The following is a 21,460-nucleotide window of genomic DNA, read 5'->3' on the forward strand; positions in this document are numbered from 1 at the left end:
TGTCCAGGGTTCCTGAATTCATAAGCTATCATCTGCAGAGAAGACACATCGTACTATGAATTTTAAACATTAAGTCAAGAGAACGTTTTTCCCCACCTAAAGAAAGCCTCAGTCAAAGGCAGGGGGGACAAACGTACCACAGTTTGAGTACACCTCTCATCAGCTGCTAAAACACTGAACTCATTTCAGTTTGAAGTGAACAAAACTATTGATCAAAATTGTCTTGGATGTAATCACTGCCACAGGATGGACTAGCCTGGGGAAGGAGGCACAGGAAGGGGAATGATAAACAGTAGAGTGTCAGGGAGCAGGGAGATGTCACACTGTGATGACAAACATCCTTTCAAACTGTGACTCAACATTGTGTGGTCCCCATTAATGTACCAAGAGGAAGTCAATGGCAGGTTAATGAAGTTCACAGGCAGTCTTACAAAAGAAGACGATTGTGGCGCCCAAGAAGCCAGAACCAGCGTGTAAGATAGTGGTTCCACGCAGGGAAGCTGATCGTGCTGTTACCCACCGAGACATCTTCTCTCAGCTCTGTGATCACTGGGCTCAAAGGAAAGCAAGCAGCAGGGTGAGCCTCACAGAGCCTGTGTCAGTCTCTAAATTTACTCCACTCCACTATCCAGCCTGATGTGAGGGGTTATTCGAGAAAGAAATAGATAAGCTTCTGCCCTCTGCTCAGGCGTAGCTTGCAACTCTCAAGATTTATTCTAAAACAACAGATGTCAATCAATGTCACAGCCAGATACAAACTTTTCTTGGCTTCATCCATTTAGGTGTTCAATCTGAAAACTTAAGTTTATTTTTCGTCTTCTTGGCTGACTTCTCTCTAAGCCTAGAGGCAGGTCCTCACCTTCACACCCAGCACATCTCCTACATCTATGTACTTCTCACCCTCTCCACTGCTACCGTCTTAGCATGGCTACCATCACCTCTCCCCTGACCTACAGATCAGCTTACTAACTGGTCTTCTTGCTTCCCCCCAGACCCATTACAGTTGATTCTCCACACAGTTGCCAAAGAGGTCTTTTAAATATAAATCCTATCATGTTCCTCCTCAATCTAAACTCTACAGTGTCTCCACTGCTCTTAGAAAAAAACCAACATCCTAACTCCTTCCTATTACCTTCCACTTGCTAAGCCCTGCCTTAGATGCGACTACATCACCCTGCATTATTGTCATCCTAGCACTTCTCAGTTGATCACTGATTCACCTGTTTATTGTCTGATTCCCGCATTGGGAAGGAAGTTTCATGGGAGTAGGGAGCTTTCCAGTCTTGGTCACTGTTGTTACCCCTGTTTAGAACTGCATTTGGTACTTGGTAGGTTCTCAATGAATACTTGTTAGGTGAATGCATAAGTGTCAGAGTCCTCTATCTATACAGCGAGGAGGTTGAATATCTTGATCTCAAAATTCCCTTCCAAGACTATTCTAGGAGATCCTATAATCAGTTTCCCGTCTGAGCCCAACATGTCAGGGCCTAGAGCCATCATATCACTGAGCAGATTGTAAGTGTTCTAGTCTGTGGTCTATCATTAATTCATTGTGCAACTTTAGCCAGGATTTTTTTTTTCCTTTCTGTAATGGAGTTTCTCTTTATCTAGAAATATCTTAGAGCGCTTGCAGCTCTAAAAGTGTCATTACCCTAGGATTCCTCTTTATAACTGTACTTTATCCTGTAATAACCTAAATGGGAAAAGAACTTGAAAAAAAATAGATACATGTATATGTATAACTAAATCACTTTGCTGTACACCTGAAACTGACACAACATTGTTAATCAACTGCATTCCAATATAAAATAAAAATAAAAGTTACGTTTACATTAAAAAAATAAAAGTACTTTATTCATTCGTGGTTCATGTGATCACTGCTTGCTCTTGGTACTGTCTTGTAATGTGGAAGAAGTATCTAGGGAGATCTGGGCATGGGATTTCCTCTGATACCAGATAATCACTGACTTAAACTCCAAGAAGTCAGAGGACAGGCATCTTAGTCAATTTATAATGTAGAAATACTATGAATATAACTTAAAATAAAATAATCTACTAGTATGTTCTCTCCCTAATAAAAAAGCCACAACTAGGTAAGATAAGCCAATAGCTTTTTAAATAGTATTGTTTTAAATCATTTATTAGATAAACTGACACATAAAATTTAAAATCGGAACATCCGTTAAGCATTGTGTAAGAATTTGTCAACACAGGTATCACAGATTTGTGATGAGCATTCCTGAAAATTCTGGACAGAGGCTGGATTGAGATCCTGATAGCCACCTTGTTTTGTGGCTACCTGTAAGTAAACAATATTGAAGAAGAATTTCACAAGACTTAAGGCCAAAACCTAGTTTGAAGAACATTCAAGTAGTGAAGTATCCATTAATGTGAAAATATAATTCTGTAGTTGCAAACTGGATTCCCCAAGCCACACACAAAATTGCAGCATTATTCTAGAGGCATTGAATCCTTCAATTTGCATGGTAAGGGCAACCTGCTTCTCTGTTTTATCAAAAGTGAGACACTTAAGGCTCTGCACAGGGCAGAGACTGCTGGGGTAGGTGGCAATGTTGTTTATACCTGAAAGCAATAAACTTCCCTTTCTCTTGATGGAAAATTTTCACTCTTAGGTTGGCTGTCTGTGGAGAAAACTTTCAAAAATTATATTTAAAGCTTCTCTGTCTTATTCAAGAAGGCTCAAAATGTTCACGAAGAAGGAAAAAGGCAATTTGATTGTAGGAGGAAAATGTGAGACTTACAGAAGTTTAAAAAATTAAAAGCAGTTGTAATACGCAAGCAGATCAAAACCATATAACAGGGTAGAGAAACAGGGCAGGGATAACAACAATAATAATACAATAAGAGCTGACATTGAGTGCTACGAGCCGGACACTGTGCCAAATGCTTCCCGCATGATCTCACTGAAACATCAGCCACTGCTGTAAGCACTGCTCTTAAGATTTATTTGGGAAAATGGAGGTACAGGGAAACTGAGTGACTTGCCCAAGGTTACACACATAGCAAGCGGCAGAATTAGGGTATAAACCTGTATCTGCCTCCATCATTCTGCCCAATGATCCCAATGGAGGTTTCCTGCCAGGGAAAAGAACCGTCATGGCACAGGCACAGGCACAGACACTCGCTGTGTCAAAAGTCATCATCTGTTCTTTCTGCTGGGGTCAGAGGAGTCAGCCTTGTGGAGGGAGCAGTAGAGGAAGACCTTTATTTTAATCATATAGGACACTCTACAGGAGAGAGTGAACAGAATACCTGGGGTAATGGAGTACCTGGGCTTCTCAACCTCCCCACCTGATCCCAGCTAAGAACAGGCAATGAATCATGGTGATGAGGAAATAATCCCTTGATTCTAAGATAGCAAGTTTGGCACCATTTTATGTGTGCCAAAGAACTGGACTTCAGCAACTAAGACAGAGGCTCTGCCGAAGCAGTGAGGAGAATCAAGATGCCGTTGGAAAAAGGCAAAATAACTCAATCATTGAAAGAGAGTGAGAATTCCAAGGCTAACTTTTTTTTTTACATCTTTATTGGAGTATAATTGCTTTACAATGGTGTGTTAGTTTCTGCTTTATAACAAAGTGGATCAGTTATACATATACACATGTTCCCATATCTCTTCCCTCTTGCGTCTCCCTCCCTCCCACCCTCCGTATCCCACCCCTCTAGGTGGTCACAAAGCACCGAGCTGATCTCCCTGTGCTATGTGGCTGCTTCCCACTAGCTATCTATTTTACCTTTGGTAGTGTATATATGTCCATGCCACTCTCTCACTTTGTCACAGCTTACCCTTCCCCCTCCCCATATCCTCAAGTCCATTCTCTAGTAGGTCTGTGTCTTTATTCCTGTCTTACCCCTAGGTTCTTCATGACATTTTTTTTCTTAGATTCCATATATATGTGTTAGCACACGGTATTTGTCTTTCTCTTTCTGACTTACTTCACTCTGTATGACAGACTCTAGGTCCATCCACCTCACTACAAATAACTCAATTTTGTTTCTTTTTATGGCTGAGTAATATTCCATTGTATATATGTGCCACATCTTCTTTATCCATTCATCCGATGATGGACACTTAGGTTGTTTCCATCTCCTGGCTATTGTAAATAGAGCTGCAATGAACATTTTGGTACATGACTCTTCTTGAATTACGGTTTTCTCAGGGTATATGCCCAGTAGTGGGATTGCTGGCTAACTTTTTGAGAACCCTCCCGGAAAACTGTTTTCCACACCCTCCACAATACTTGTTACTTTCCTTTCTATTCTTTAAATAGCCACCTAGTGGGTGTGAAGTGGTATCTCTGGGTTTTTTTTGTTTTGTTTTTTTTAAACATCTTTATTGGAGTATAATTGCTTTACAAGGGTGTGTTAGTTTCTGCTTTATAGCGAAGTGAATCAGCTATACATATACATATATCCCCATATCCCCTCCCTCTTGCATCTCCCTCCCACCCTCCCTATCCCATCCCTTTAGGTGGACACAAAGCATGCAGCTGATCTCCTGTGCTTTGTGGCTGCTTCGCAGGAGCGATCTATTTTTACATTTGGTAGTGTATATATGTCCATGCCACTCTCTCACTTCGTCCCAGCTTACCCTTCCCCCTCCCCATATCCTCAAGTCCATTCTCTAGTAGGTCTGTGTCTTTATTCCTGTCCTGCCCCTAGGTTCTTCATGACCATTTTTTTTTTTTTTAGATTCCACATATATGTGTTAGCATATGGTATTTGTTTTTCTCTTTCTGACTTAACTTCACTCTGTATGACAGACTCTAGGTCCATCCACCTCACCACAAATAACTCAATTTTGTTTACTTTTATGGCTGAGTAATATTCCATTGTATATATGTGCCACATCTTCTTTATCCATTCATCTGTCAATGGACACTTAGGTTGCTTCCATGTCCTGGCTATTGTAAATAGAGCTGCATCTCACACCAGTCAGAAAGGACATCATCAAAAAATCTACAAACAATAAATGCTGGAGAGGGTGTGGAGAAAAGGGAACCCTCTTGCACTGTTGGTGGGAATGTAAATTGATACAGCCACTGTGGAGAACAGTATGGAGGTTCCTTAAAAAACTAAAAATAGAACTACCATACGACCCAGCAATCCCACTACTGGGCATATATCCTGAGAAAACCATAATTCAAAAAGAGTCATGTACCTCATTGTGGTTTTGATTTTCATTTCTCAAGCGACTAATGACATTGAGCATCTTTTCATGTGTTTACTGGAGATGATGGCTGCACATTGTACATGTACTAAATGACACTGAGTTGCATACTTTAAAAATGGCTAATTTTATGCTATGTGAATTTTACTTGAATAAAAAAGTGTTAAAAAGTGTAAATCTAATAAACAAAAAGCTAATCTGCAAGTCACCTCAAAGTTCCTAGAATATATATTTATTTTCTTAAGCTTAACACCTTTAAAACATTTTTTTATTTGATATTGGAGTATAGTTGATTTGCAATGTTATATTAGTTTCAGGTGTACAGCAAAGTAATTTAGTTACACATATTCATATATCTATTCTTTTTCAGATTCTTTTCCCATATAGTTTATTAGAGAGTATTGAGGACAGCACCCTGTGCTATACAGTAGGTCCTTGTTGATTATCTATTTTACATACAGTAGTGTGTATATGTTAATCCCAACCTCTTAATTTATCCCCCCACCTTTTCCCTTTGGTAACCATAAGTTTAAAATGGATATACATTCCTTTGTCTTACCCCATAGGTCATTTTCTCCATGCAGCCAATTATTACAGACAGTGATTTAATTACATAGTTATCTAATTAAATCAAATAATTTAATTAATATGTAATTGCAATATGTAATTTAATTAATATGTAATGCTTAATTAATATGTAATTACAATATGTAATTATGTGTAAATAATTATATACAGATAGTTTTCTGAATTTCAGCTACCAACAAGTGCTATTTGCTGGTCTCCAATTGGACCACATCCATCACCTTCTCTTGTCAGCTGCAAAACCTTAAGGCACAGTCTCAGGTACTCAATTAGTATTTGCTCAGGGGATTATGATGGTGAAGATGGCAAAACTCTAGACAGTACACTCTAGACAAGTAAACTTCATTTGAAGGTATTTATAGTCTCTGGGCAGTAGAGGCATTTAGGCATGGTCTCTGAAATCATACTGCCCGAGTTCAAGTTTCATCTCCACCATGCACTCGTCTATTACTCGCCATGCAACTTGATCATGTCACTAAATCTGAGCTGTGTAGCCCCTCAGCTCTATAATGGGGATAAGAATTGTGGCCACCTATATTGTGCTATTAAATAATACCATCGCGACTTCAGTTCAGGCTCGCTATTATATACTAATGTCTGCTTTTTTCTTTCTCCTCTGTATGCAACTCTAACGCAGAGGCGTCCACGTACAAGTATGGTGATTCTTGGTTAAGACTCCATAAAGTCTGTTATTCATAGTGTGACAAACCAGCCGCATCCGTGTCACTGGGAAGGTTGTAAGAAATGCAGAATCTTAGGCTTCGCCCCAGGCCTACTCAACAGAATATGCATTTGAAGAAGATTCCCAAGTCATAAAGCTTGAGATGCTCTAGTCAGAACAGGTGAAGAAATGACTGCATTCCAGCATATTCTCTATAATAGGACTGGGGGCAGCTGTAGCTGTACTTGCCTATAGTAAACATGAGTGTACATTAGCTTCTTCCCCCAGAGAAAGGCACTGTATAGAGAGAAAGCCCCTCAGATGATCAGAGTATTATAAGAAATAACAACCACTCCCTCTAAATGGTTGAGATATGCGATGCCCCTCTCCTCTAACATTCTGGAAATGTCATTCAACTCCCATGAGTAAAATAAGCCACAGGAATGCATTACTGAACCTGCACAGCCAACCAACATTGCTAATCTCCTTCATTATCAATCCCCCTTTAATCTTTCAGAACTCTCCTTCTATTTAAGAGCCATCTCAACGTGTTGGGCCTAAGACACATACTATAAAAATCTGGAGATTTCATACAGATCCCAGGGACCTCACAAGTCATACTAGCTGAAGAAACACTGCTGTTGGCTGCTAACTATAATTAGACTTATCACACTGCAAGAACAGAAGGAAAATTGAAAAAAACAAAAAACAAAAACCTCCTGGGCCCCCCATCGTCCTTTGGTGACAGAGCTCATTTAAAATGCAGTACATCATCGAAGCCACATTACTCTGATGACATAGAATTTATGAGGGATGTCCTACTTCATATTATGCATTAACTTGAAGTCAACAGGGGAGGACAATAGGAGACAAAAATTAGAATGTGCAGTACATTTGGAGTCAATTGAATGTACTCAGTTGCATGCTGGTAACAACATAAATTGCAAAGTGATATCTATTTTTTTTTCCCTTCCTACAAGCATAGCTGGAGACAGTGGAAGTTTTGAAAGACGAATATACTACATATTTACCTTAAGTCTGAGGAAGGAAGTACTTCTAAAGTTTAAGATTTTTTTGGTTGCATTTTTGCAAAAGGTAGATCGTGGTCTTGTAAATCATCTGGGTGTCAATATTTACTAAGCATTCGCTGATGAATAGCCCTGGATCATCTCTGCTGCTTACTGGATGTCCATCTCCATAACATCAAAAACAGGGATCACGTCTCTGAGTTTGCAGATGACACAGAGAGAAATAGCTAGGAAGTCTCTGAGTAGCCAAAAGAAGAGGCATCTTAGGAGGTGAAAGTTTAAGGCAAATTTCAACTCTAGGGAGAGGTTACAGGAAAAAGGAAGAAACAGAAAAATTAATAATGGATTCTAAAAATCCATATTGCCACCACCCAGGGAAAAGAGAATAGTGAAGGAGATTGAGAGCTGGCAGTAAGTAATTAATAGGTAATTAAATACACGTACGTTGGTTGCTACAGCCCCGGAGAAAGATGGAGTCTCTCTGTAAGGGCCTTGCTTTCAGAGCCCAGCTCAAAGGGCTGTGGCTTGAAGCCTGAGAGGTGCATACATGTCCGGATTCTGGTCTTTAAAAGAAGTTCAAAGCAATTGATTGATTGATTGATTGGGTCATTCATTCACTCATTCAAGCAAAATGTGATAAGTATTTGTGCCAGGCCCTTTGCCTAGGTGGAAGATACGTTGGTGAATAAATTAGACTTGGAAAAAATTCTCAGGGATCTTATAAGCAATGGGGATAAAAAAATATCGAGCCAATGGTTTTAAGGACATTGTTCCTAACAGCCATGAACCGTGAAGTGGTATAGTTCATCTGACCACACCCTCAGGATCCACCTCATCCGGTTCATGGTTCTGGCTGATATTCCTGTACTTGTGTTGACAGCTCTAATGTCTGCAGCCTGGTACTTGGGCAACCTAGGATGCTCCTGTGTCTGCCAACGGTGCTCTATAGGATAGAACATATGATTTTCCAGAAGTAAGATTAGTCTTCTTAGTTAGGACTCTAAACCCAAGAAGTCAGAACAATTTTCTATAATCACAAGTATTCCTCAGGGACATCAAGAGATGTCCGTTTGTACAGATAGGGAGTAAGAAAGAAGTGACTGGTGATGTTGGTGACACCAGGGGTCAGGGAAGTAGACTGTGTTCTCTAATCCACATGGGCAGTCTGAGACCTTTGCTTTTCCACATTCAACAACATACACATTCTAGGAGCAGAGACAGGCAGTACAGGAGTAGGGAGGGTAAATGCAAAAGAAAAAAGAAATCTAAGTTCAGGCAAATGGGTACTGAGTTCCAAGCAGTAAGGGCAACATAGAAAAGGAACCCACAGCAGAAAAGTGTGTGCAGGTTCCGGAGGAAAATTGTAGAGACGTTGACCAAAAGTAGAGCAAACTGCACTGGAGGAATAACCTCCATAAAAAGGATGGAAGCAAGAGCAAGAGGAATGTTTAGGAGACACAGAGAGGGCAGCACAGCCCTGACAGAAACAGTGGCTAATAAATACTACCCTAATGCAGAAGACTGTAGGGTCCTCCATACATCCACAAAAAAGGGAAGATGGGTGATGCTGTGTGAGAGCTGCCCTAAAATACAGACTGAGGTAGCTCTGCACCCTCCAAGCAAGAGGACAGTGGTAAACCTTACGGGTTAAGAAGGATTGACCATCATTGCTTGACCATCCAGCAATCGCTTCTCTTTCCTAACAGCACCCAGGGTTTGTTTCAGGGGAGTTACAGTTCCCTCATTTTGTGCAGACTTGGTGGGACCATGGACGGGTGCCCTGTCTTCTCACAGTTTCCTGAAGGCACCTTCCATCTGATCCTGGCTTTTCCTGCCAAAGTGGCTTCAATAAGGGGATTTGTGGCCTGAGCTTGGCCAGTGGGATGTGCTCTTCTGGGCTCTCAAACTGGAGCAGAATGACAGATGGACGGAAGACATAGTTGGAATTCATTTCTTTCCATAGAGGAGAACTCACCATTACTCTGTGACTGTCATGATGCCCACACTGCATGTTTAGCCTCCTCTCAATTTTGTAAGCTCCCCAGTAACTGCTAATAAGTATTCTCTTTGCTTAATATAGGGGGAAAATTGGTTTCTGTTGCTTGCAACCAATGATCCCTAATTCGTCTACAAATTTGAGACTGTCCCTGTAATTAACTGCAATGTTTAATTTCACTCCTTTGTAAATTGGGTTGATAGTCATACAGGAAGGATAATTACTTTGTTCTCACATAATTCCTTTTGATGTTATGAATCTCCATTAAGAGGCCATGTTTGGGTCAACAAGAAACTCTCTCTACCTCCCAGAAAGGCAAGACAAGGGCTATTACACCACATATGCTCTGAAAAGGAGCCATTCATTACACAGAAATAAGGAAAATTAGGGACACTTTCACTGAAACACTACTCAGCTTATATATATATATATATATATATATATACACACACACACACACACACAGACACACCAAATACAGATATTTTCCAAAGGCCAATGGTATGAAAAGTAAAAACTATGAAAAGTCAAAAATTTTCACTATGTTCCCATATTCGTAAGAGTCTGTCCCAAACGTAACTGTCTTAAGACAGATACGGGTTTCAGGAGAAATCTAGCAATGAGTATGAGGATTTAAGAAAACTGATGATACGTCTGAGAGCCCTGGCATCTGCTCCCCAGTTCGCTCAAGAAGCTTGAGCGAACTGGGGAGCAGATGCATGTAGAGAGAATTTCTTGCAAATACCAGGAGTGCCTGCAAGAAAGGGACCTGAATTCTTTCCCCAGTTGGATACCTGCTGATGCAGCAAACTTGGTGGCTATCTGAGGGACATCCGTAAGCACAAGGACAAAATAGAATTAGGGAAAGATGTGGGGCAGGTTGAGAGTGGGGGAAACGGAGGAAGGGCTTTCAGTCCTACCATCTGGCACAGGAAGCATGAGTGAGGTGACCGGCACTGACGTAGTTCCAGCAGAAAGAGCTGGGCTTGAGCCAGCTTGCCGGTGCATCCCTAGAGGGTCACCTGCATGGCCTGTGGGAGGTATTGTTGGCACAGACACCAGGGAGGAAGCTGAAACAGGTTTTGTTGAAAATGTGTAACAGGCGAGAGCCAAATCTGTCTACATGTTGGATCTGTTTCTTTTACTTGACCCTTTGCTTCCCATTGCTTTTGTTCACTAAAAGGATACTGTCTATACATAATGGTCTGCCTCAGGGAACCCTGCCCCTCTGCCTGAATGCTAAACCAAAGTGCCTTTGTTCGGGGAAGCATCCTAACGCTGTCCACCTGTGTGTGGATGGTTGCAAGAAAGAAGAAATTAACACATCCCCTGCCTGGAGGCTGGCCATTCCAGGGGATATTTGCAGAACTTACGGCCTTTTTACTTTACTTCCTCATCTCCTCCCCCTTTCTGTGCTATAAAAGAAACTGGCATCCAAACCCAGAGAAGATGGTTTTTCGGAGACACTAGTCTGCCATCTTCTCGGTCTGCTGGCTTTCCAAATAAAGGCGTATTCCTTCCCTCAACACCTCGTCTCCGATTCATTGGCCTGACCTGCGGCAAGCAACTCGGTAGCAAATGGATTTTCCACAGGGAGAAACTGAGGCACTAGGAGGCCCCTGCATGTCTGTTTGAGGAAAAAAGTTAGGACTAGAATACGGACCACAGAGAAACGAGACAAGTTGCAACAATCAGAAGCAAGAGGAATACAATTGCACTTTTGAATCGGAGAGCCAGGACCCTGTATCTCTTCCTTCCTGACCCAAAGGCATACAAAATTCTCCCTTTCCATTCATTCCAAGACAAAAGAAGGCTGTGGTGGGGAGATGAAAACAGCCCCCTCTCTTCTTCAGGCCCTGGAGCTGCAAGTCTGATTAGTAAAAAAGCAGAAGGAATTTTCAAAGAATCATATTGCTTTGAAAAGAGAAAACAGGGCTTCCCTGGTGGCGCCGTGGTTAGGAATCCCCCTGCCAATGCAGGGGACACAGGTTCGAGCCCTGGTCTGGGAAGATCCCACATGCCACAGAGCAGCTAAGCCCGTGCGCCACAACTACTGAGCCTGCACTCTAGAGTCCGCACGCCCAGAGCCCGCGCGCCTAGAGCCCGTGCACCACAACGAAGAGTAGCCCCTGCTCGCCGCAGCTAGAGAGAGCCTGAGTGCAGCAGCAAAGACCCAATGCAGCCAAAAATAAATAAATTTTAAAAAATAAAAAGAGAAAATAACAGGCATGAATTCCAATTGAGACTATGCTAATAGCCAGAAAGTTGAAAAATCTGCTTAAGATGTTATTAAGGGATGGGGGAAAATAGGCAACCCAGCACAGCTGGGGGCAGAAAACTATTTTATGTTTATACCCCACTGAGCTGAGACTGTTCCATAAGCTGGTGACAGTGCTCAATAAAAATGTTAAATAAAGACACGTGATTTGGAGTCTCAAGTGTGAATACAACTGGATAATTTTTAGAACTTTAAACACACACTTCCATACATACTGTGGAGCCTATGTAGTCACTTAGAGAGAATTCATCAACGGCTAGTACTTTAATACTCCACGTGATGGCTATACTCCAAGTGAAAGCTGTGGACTTAAGTTTTGCTTGGGATAAAGTGTTTTTAATGCACTGGAAGAGCTTGCAATCCTTGGAATATGTGTTTGCTTAGAAAATAGTTTACCAGGCAAATGACCCCTCTTTGATGGCATCTTTTTTTTTAAAATGCAGAGTTATACGGCTTGGGTGTCACATAATGGAGACACAACTTCATTACATTTTGGAGTCTACAAAAAGGTGAAGGTTGGAATTTGTGGGGGGGAGTTTACAGCAAGCTTTTACCTGCTATTTAGGTATTGAGTAAAATGTGTTTCTTCTAAGTTCCTGACTACGTGGATTTATTGTTCTTCATGTGGAGAAAACAAGCTAATTGATAATGTTGAAACTTTGGTAAGTTTTACATGTTCATTCAAAAATATTTGTTAAGCCCCTACAAGAGTATATTTTAACCGGAATAATTATCTCACCAGGAGACGTTGGCAATGTCTGAAGACATTTTTAATTGGCACAACTTGGGGAAGGGGTGCTACTGGCGTCCAGTGAGTTGAGGGTAGGGATGCTGCTACACATCCTACAACACAAAGGATGCCTTCCCTGGACAAAGAACTTTCCATCCTGTGGTTGAGAAACTCCCCCCGCCCTACCCCAACAGGTGATGCCAAGATGAATAAGGCCCTGCCCTCAAGGGGCTCACAAGCAAGATAGAATTTTGAAATCACATCTATCCTGTGGAACTGACAGCGAATCATAGTGGCTATTTCTACCAGTTCCAAATATAGGATGTGTGAAGGACATCTCCCATTCCCAGCTGTTCACCATTTTCTCCTGTTGCCTTTGGAGATGATACTGTAGAAAACATTCAAATAAAGAAGGGGAAGACAAGGTCACTTGTTATTGGCTCTGCGATGACCGTGCCTTGACGGTGGTTTTATCCAAACATTTATAATATGCTGGAGACTGTTCAAACAGGCAGCTTGTCAATGTCCTCATGAGTGAAGTGTCATAAGGTTGGAAAGCAGAAGTCTAGGTGTCTCAGTAAACTGAAGAGCATGCAGCACACCTCCTGGGTATTTCCATGTGATTAATTACCAAATGTTTATTGAGCAACTACAATGTACAGGGCAGTTTTGGGGGGTGGCGTGGAATAAAGGCACTTAAAAGATAAGGGAAGGGAGTGACACTGTAGTGAGAATCAGGGTCTGGGTAAAAGAAGGGGAAGGAGCGATTCCAGTTGAGTAAATCAGGAAAGGATGGTGGCAGGACTCTTGCAATCTTTCAGGGTGGAAAGGATTTAAGGTTGAGTGGCAGGACATTTAAGAAAAAGGAAACTACATGGACCAAAGCACATGGCAAGTCACGCACGACACATGAAAATAAATACAGTTCAGTTATGGATTGAGAAAGGGGGTAACCAGGGAATATGAAGCTGGAGAAGGCAGAGTCTTGAATGACAGATGCAGACACTCTTCTGCATTGTGGATGTCTGCACAGGAGGCACGGATGTGAACCTGGGCTGTATGCATCCTTGCCCATCTGACAGCAGCAAGCATCACCTCTCCCAAAAAGTCTTCTTGGTTCCACTGTGAGGAAGAAACCACCCCCACACCCACCCTTCAACTCCGGCCTTGGCTAGAAGTCAATGACTAAGGACTCTGACATGGGAGGATAACCCTCGTATTCTCCAGTCCCCTTAAACAGGTAGCTTTCAGCAGGATCAAGCAGGATCGACTCTCAAGATATGGGATCGCCACAGTGTTACAGGTGCACATCATTAGAGTTTAGAAGGTCCTAAATAACAAAACAAAAAAAAGTGTTTCAAGTAGCCCTAACAAGGCAGAGGATAGGCAGAAATGTGACAACCGATAATCTACCAAGTTACATGTCCATATCTTGAATATGAACGTATCTTGAATACGCATCCATGTATTCCAAAGGCTGATGATATAGGTATGAAAGATAACCAAAATATATTAAGTAGGGGGAAAAGCACTGCATTGCATGCATAGCATGTATTATCACAGGTGGGGAACAGGAACGGGCATACACAAATATATCTTAGGATATATCTACACTCTCTCTGGAAGGGACAAAAGAAACAGATTGAGAGTAATTGCGACCAGGGATGGGACATGAGGGGCCAGAGATCCTGGGTAGAAAGACTTACTTTTCCCTACCTACCATTTATAAATTTTGAATTTTTAAAATATTTTAACATATTCCATAATAAATACATTAATTTAAAAAGAAAGGGCACCGGTACAAAAAGTACTGGATAAATTAGTCAAACTCCTTTGGGAGCCAATGTAAACTAACGTTTAAAGGCACAGATTCAAATTGCTTTTCTGGATCTGAATTTGTCTTCTGTCAAATGGACGGGGCAATTTATTTAATCTCTGTGAGATTATGTCTTTTATGTGCAATGGAGATAGTAATAATTCTTATCCCATAGGGTATTTTATTTAATATTAAATGAAATACTGTGTGTGAAGCGTCTACCCCATGGCTAGAACATACGTATTACTGTGGCACCAGCAACCACATTCTAAAGCAATGTGGTGTGACTGGTGTATACTCTGGTATAACCTCTTGGGTGGTGACTAAACTGAGATAAATTACAACAGAACCTTTCACAGCAGTAGCGAATGTGCTTGGTATAATGCCCCTCCCATGCAGAGAAGAGAAATGGTCCCACTGGTCCTAACCATAATGATTGGAACCCAATGTATAATTACTCAATGGTCAGTGGCAGAAACATTGGGGCAAGGGCCCCTCCTTTTCTTAATGTGGGAATTAATTCACTGATCAGTATGAAATTAGATTCTTCACTCAAACTTCCTGCCAGAAGCTTCATTTCTGTGAGGGGGCTTCTAAGTGATCTTTTGTAGGAAATACTAAGTTGCTAGGATAAATAGAGTATGTCCAAAGGAAGCTCTGGTCTCTATTTCCAAGATAATATTTCATGCAGTTTTAACCTAAGAAGAAAGAGTAAAGAGTGAGACAAAGAGAGAGAAGAACACACTTTGAAGGCTCTGATGTGAAGGATGGGTGTGGTGAGGTGAGGTGAGGCGCGTATTCATTCACATTCATGTCAAGTAAATGTCACGTGCTCACTTCATCTTCTTATCCCATTGCACTTCCAAGGGATGAACATTTGGTTACTTTCGTGATGAAAATGGCACCTCCAACTGTTTAATTCCAGTTTTTCGAACCTCAAAGTCAGAGGTCTTAGCGTCATCTTTACCTGATTTTCAGTTTCTGCATTCAGCCACCACTAACCCCACTGATTCTTTCTTCCCTTCCTCTATTCCTCCCTCTCTTTCTTTCTTCTCCCTCTTTCATGTCTTCATCAGCTGACACAGGTGTTTCATGTTAAACATGAATTTCCTCAAGACCCTCCCTTTCTCGCTTAAGTACAAACATCTTAAATTGACTTTCAAGATACCTTTAAGGGTATCTTTCAAGATACCTTTTCTTAGGTACTTTTGTGGCAGTCTGGTTATTTAACCTTAGTGAAATATTAACATGGTTATTAATATTAACCTGTTTATTTAATCCCCAGACTAGTTATGATTCTTGAGTAGGTAGCATTTAACTTGATAAGCCACCCCACATCTTCCCACCAGCTAAATTAACAAAAACAGCTTCATCCAGAATTAGTCTCCTTAAGCCAAGCTGAGGCACATTTTGCAGTCTTTTAACTGTCATATTTCATTGACTGAAGTTGACGTCTTCATAAATATTCTTTTTCCAAAATCCTCTATATACGATGGAATTATGCATTTCCTGATGAATGGCCAGCCTGGGTCAAAATTAATCCAAGATGGGAAGGTGGTTCATCATCAATATTTTAACAAATATCATCTCTGGAAACATGATACTCCCTCCCATCACTTCTGGATTAATAACACTTTGCTTTATGATCTCTTCATTGGGGGCAGGGCGAGGTTCATCTGCTTGGGAGACATATAAAATGTTCACCCTCATTTTTCAGACACACACACTGCAGGTCCCCCGAGCACCATTAAAATGTGCTGCATAATCTTTGGAAACTGATTCGAAGAAAACAGATGCCAGTTTTTCTAGATGCAAGGGCATTTTTACGCTGCCGAATCTCCTTCCACTTTTATTAGAAAACAAATATTTGGCTTTGTAGAAGCTGGTCGGTAACCTTGGTGAGAACGTGAGAGCTGAACTCTTAATTCCCGGGCTTAGATGTCCAGGAGCCCTGCAAAGGGACCATTCTCCTTCCAGTAACTCTAATTCAAGACTAAGACACAGGATGAAAATGGACGAGTGATAAGGATTTCATTTTCAAGTTCCAACCCTAAGCCCTCCACTTTCAGAGAACAGGAGGATCCCTCACTATTTAGCTTTAAGGATAATAATTTTCAAGGAGATAAAGATGACTGAGTTTTTTCAGGGAGCATATCTAAATTCAAGTTTCAAAAATTGGGATACATCTGTGTGCACGTATGTGTGTGCGCGCGCGCACGCACGAGGTTTATCCAAAGAAGGCTATGATCAGCCAGAAAGTTTCCAGCTTAGCCCACAAGTCCCTCCTGGAAACAGAATATGACCTTAACATGTATGATTGATGGTGTTATAGGTGAAGAAGACAGAAAGGAAAAGGAAGGGAGGGAGGGAGGGATACAAGGAAAAGTTTAATTAAATTTAAACTAGGAGGAGAAATGTAATTAAACTGGAATGTCTGAAAGACATGTCTTGGGCTTTAAAAATTAACATATCCATTCTTAAAAATGTACATATACCTTTTTTTTGACCAAAAAGTGACACTAACACAGACTTTTAAGTTTCCCTGTCATGATTTCTACTTGCTATAATTTTACCAATACTCCATTGTTAGATATTTTTGTCTCCATTTATTCACAATTATTGAAAAATACCATACTGAACATCTAGCATACCTATGTTTCCCATCTGCCTGATTGTTGCCTTAAAATAAGTCTCTATTCCTGGAAGTGAAATTACTAGATTAAAGGATCTAAACATGGTGAAAAGATTTTGATACAAATTGACAAACCATCCTTCCAAAAATGTATGCCAATTGACACCTCTTTAAAATTACTGTTCCCCTACACTCTTATTAACCCTGGGTAATGTAATTACCCACAGTTACTTTATAGAGATTAAATTTTTTTTTTTCTGTGCAGTATCTGCCTGATTTCTGTTGATAATAGGATTCCAATGTCCTTTGGGGGAATTTCCTCTGCCCCACTGGACACAGGTTGGTGGGAGTGTTAATCAGATGTCTCGGTCTTCCCGAATCAAAGGGTAGGCAGTTGACCCAATCTAGGTCACTCAGAGGCTGAAAACTGATGGAGTTCACTCATCCCTCTGATGGTGTCAGGAGCGAACTCGGCAGGGCTCCTGCCACTGAGGCCCTTGGAGCTGCCCTGGTTCCTGCCCTTTTCAAGCCTGGTCACCACTCTTCCCTTCAATCCACAGGGGTCCGTACATCTTTTCTACTTAAGTGACCCAAGCCACTTTTTCTTGCTTATAACCAAATAGTCCTACTGATACAGCAGTTAGGTTGAGTAATTCCATTTTAGAATTTTTACCAAGTGTCCACAGACTGTGTGTCAACTGATATAATAAATCAGATTAAAAAAAAAATATTTAGTACTTGGTAGCCTACAAAGTATCTCTTAACACACAATCTCATTACAAACCTCGAAGGAAGGTGGACAAATGTGAGATCCTCACAAGGATTCGGCAGTTCCATAAGAAAATCCATTCTCTAAATCCGCAATTTAACAACCTACAGTTCAATAATAACAGAACCCTTGGATCAACATCGTGTTAAAATCTTCATACATCACCACTTTAAGGAATACCCTCCACCAGAACTTGGGAAGCTTTTAATTCAGCAAAGTTGTCTGCATACAGCAAGTTGCAATGGGAGCCCTAGAGAAGTCCTAAGTATTCTGCAAATGAAGTAAATCACGGAACATTGGCTGGTCTCCGGTCACAGAATAAGAAACCCTAGCAAGGGAAGAGTGGAAACACAAATGGCTTCTTAATATTTATTCCTGTTCCTCTCACACGACGAAGCAAGACTGGTAAGTTTACTATCATTCCTACTGATCCCAGGCAGAGCCTCAATCCTTAGAGCAGGTGGTTAAAAGGCTAAGTTCAAATCCACAGCGTGGGCATATGTTAGTTGGCTGAGTAGGGCAAATCCTTTAACCTTCTACGCCTCAGTCTTTTCAAAGTCGTAATAACAAAGCCCCGTGGAGATTAAATGAGAAACGTATACGGGGTTGCTAATATAGAGTGAGGCACAAAATGGGTGGTGGGTAATTGGTAGTTCTTGCAGAATCTTCATCAGAAAGGAATGTTTTCTGGGTTTTTAGGAGCTGTGGGCCCTGCATGGAAGGCTGGGCTGACTCCACTGTATAGAATTTCCTCTCACAAAGACAGCTGGTCGTAACTAATATGGCAATCTGATGCAATAGTGCCGCTGGTCTAGCCTCATCTGACCCTTTCTAGCCCACAAAGAATCCCCATACATATTGTCATTTGATCTTCATTCAACCCGGCGTGCCAGGCAGGGCGGGGATTATCAATCCCATGTGAGGGATCAGTGACGCTGACGGTGCCCTCCCATTTTGACTGCACAGGCAGTTTGGCTGGTTTGGCCAATCAAGTTTTCCACTTTATACCTGCATATGGTGTGCAGCAGCTTCTCACTGAGAAGGGAGAAAGTAGGGAGACTAAGGCGTCTATCTTCTCACAGTCCCTGAGATCCCACTGAGAAAAGAGTTTCCCCTTCATTTTCCTGCTCCTCTAGGAGATAAGCCAGGGACAAAATATGTAAGAGGTTGAACTCTGGCCAAATGGCATCCCTGCTTTTGCTGGCTTCAGGCAAGAAGGAGGCACAACTTCTGCTAATTCTGCAAATTGTATAAATGCAAGCTCTACACACACACACAGATGTGTGTGTGTGTCTGTATATATATATTTATACACATGTATATACATACCTATAGGATATACAGACTCCAAAGGGCAGGGGCTCTGGGCAACACTCGAGGCAAGGCTAGAGCAGCATCAATAAGACCCAAGAACTAGAGGCAATGGAATTGGGTTGAATTCCGTCTCCCTGATGAATGGGCCCAGAATGTTTGAACATTTTTAAGCAGAAGCAAAGTAGTGAATGGAGCATAATTTTTAATTTGAATCAGGTCTCTGGGACCCTGAGAAAACTGTCTAAAATCACTGAGCCTCAGTGCTCCCATCTGTAAAATGGAAACATTAATTTAAATAACACAGGTCATCACGTGGTCCATTGCTAGTTCTCTTTTCCTTTCCCAGTGACTCCCCAGTTGACACCCACTTAAGGCTTGAGACTGAAAAGTGAATCTATCAGCTGTCCCTTTCCCCAGATATATTATCTGCAATGACTTTTTTCTTTTTTTTTTGGTCTCCTGAAGTCAGATAAAGACCTTACTTAACCACCATTTCCTTCTAAAACTGTGCATGGCATTTGGACCAGACAACCCTCAATTTAATCAAGACACATCAAGTACAAACCATATGGCTGGCTATCAGTCTCATTTTCTCAGACATCCTAACGGACAAATCCATATTTTCATCCACTGCAGGAACAGCAAAATTCCGGGAAAGAAAAGAGACTACAGGAATACTGACAATTTGAATTGGTTCAACAAACACAAAAATGAACTCACCAAAACCAGTGAGGCATCGAGAACATCATTTCAACCTGGTGGGTGTCATTTCTTCTAAACGCAAAACGGTCATCATCACCATTATCATCACCATCATCATCAATGTTAGGGCCCAAGACCCCATAAGGAAATGTATTTCGCACACAATCCATGGTCATGTACTTTAAAAAATTAGAAAATCAAGCAGTAACCAATGAAGACAAGCTAAAATTTTAGTACTTGAAAAAAAGATCCTGGGCATAAAGGGATGTGGCAGAAGATGGGGAGGATAATTTGAAAGTCAAGTCCATTATGGGCGAAGATGGGGTTTTGGAGTCAATGGGGGACAAGAAAGTGGCTGTTTTATTTCAGCAACAGAGCCCTGTCTGGGGAATTTTAAGAGTCACAAGTATTAGAGGTCCAGGCAGAGCACTCTCTGAAACACAAAGCATTTCTAAATTCTCCTTGAACATAAATCCTCAGATCCCCTCCTACTTCAGCAGTGGAGGCATAAGAGTAAATGCTGTCAAGAAGAAGCCCGTCAGGAGAGGGGAGATGCTGGTGTCAGAAACGAGAGCTCTCTACCTCTTTAACCAGCTGGGAAGGAGAAGAAGAGGCTTTAGGGTGTAATTAAGGGTCATGCATAAGATTAACTGACAACCCTCCAGTTTTGCCCTAAACACAGATGTATTGGGATCAGGACACAACCTTGAATACTAAAGGTGAAGGGAGAACAGTTATTTCTGGATGGGAGCAAACTGAATATGCAGGATTGTGGGCGATGTCAAAATGCACGCAGTGGAGCTGGGGAACGCCATATATCATCACGCCCTGCCGTAAAGTGGCTTGTCAGAAACTAGCCAAGGACTTAAATTAGGAACCGGCTTGTGCTGGGAAGTTTCTTGCTAACAAGTGGTCCACAATGAGCTGGTAATCCTGTCACAAAAGTTTGGTTTGGACACATGTCTGCACATTTCCGTATCGTTATTTGGATAAAGAGGCTAAAAGGAAAATTCATAATGTCAGTATCTGTATCAGTAGGAGATGATGCTTACAGCTCCGGATGAAGCCTGGTCCTCTATCTCTGACCCCAGAGTATGTTTTGTAGGGGGAAAGGGGGTAGTTTTCACTAGGAGATCTCAATATGCAAAGATCAGGGTTCTTTCCCAAATACAGCGTCCCCATAATAGTCCATCGTCTGCCTGTCCTCCTATGGTTACACAATTTTCTGCTACTGCAAAGTACTCTGTTAGATATAGGGGGAATTACTAAATATAATACTAAAAAAATGCATGTTTAATCTAAATTATCTAAATCCAGGGGATGAAAATGGAGAAAATAAGATTTTTCATTTTACTCCCAAATGATTGGTGGTGAGTGATCAAAATCGTTACAATAAATTGTAACGATTGTCTTCCAGTGCCTGTTTTTAGTGAAAAGGTGCCTTTTTCAATTCCATGAAAGTGTTGGATTTTATTTATGAACTAGTCACCGTGCAAAGTGTTTGGGTTATAAAAATGAATAAGCCTCATACTTGAGAATCTCTTACTCTGAAACCATAGACATTTTTAAACACTTACATACAAAATAATCATAATAACAACACAGCAGCAGGTACCGTTTGTTGAGCACTGTTAAGTGTTTTACAATCACCATTTTTTAATCTTCACAACTATATGAGGCCAGTCTGAAGCTTATGTCTGTTTTAAAGATGAGGAAACTGAGGCTTGGGCAGGTTACTGCCCCTTACCTAAAGTCACC

This window comes from Grampus griseus (genome assembly GCF_964374135.1).
Source record: "Grampus griseus genome assembly, chromosome: 14".
Taxonomy (NCBI): Eukaryota; Metazoa; Chordata; class Mammalia; order Artiodactyla; family Delphinidae; genus Grampus; species Grampus griseus.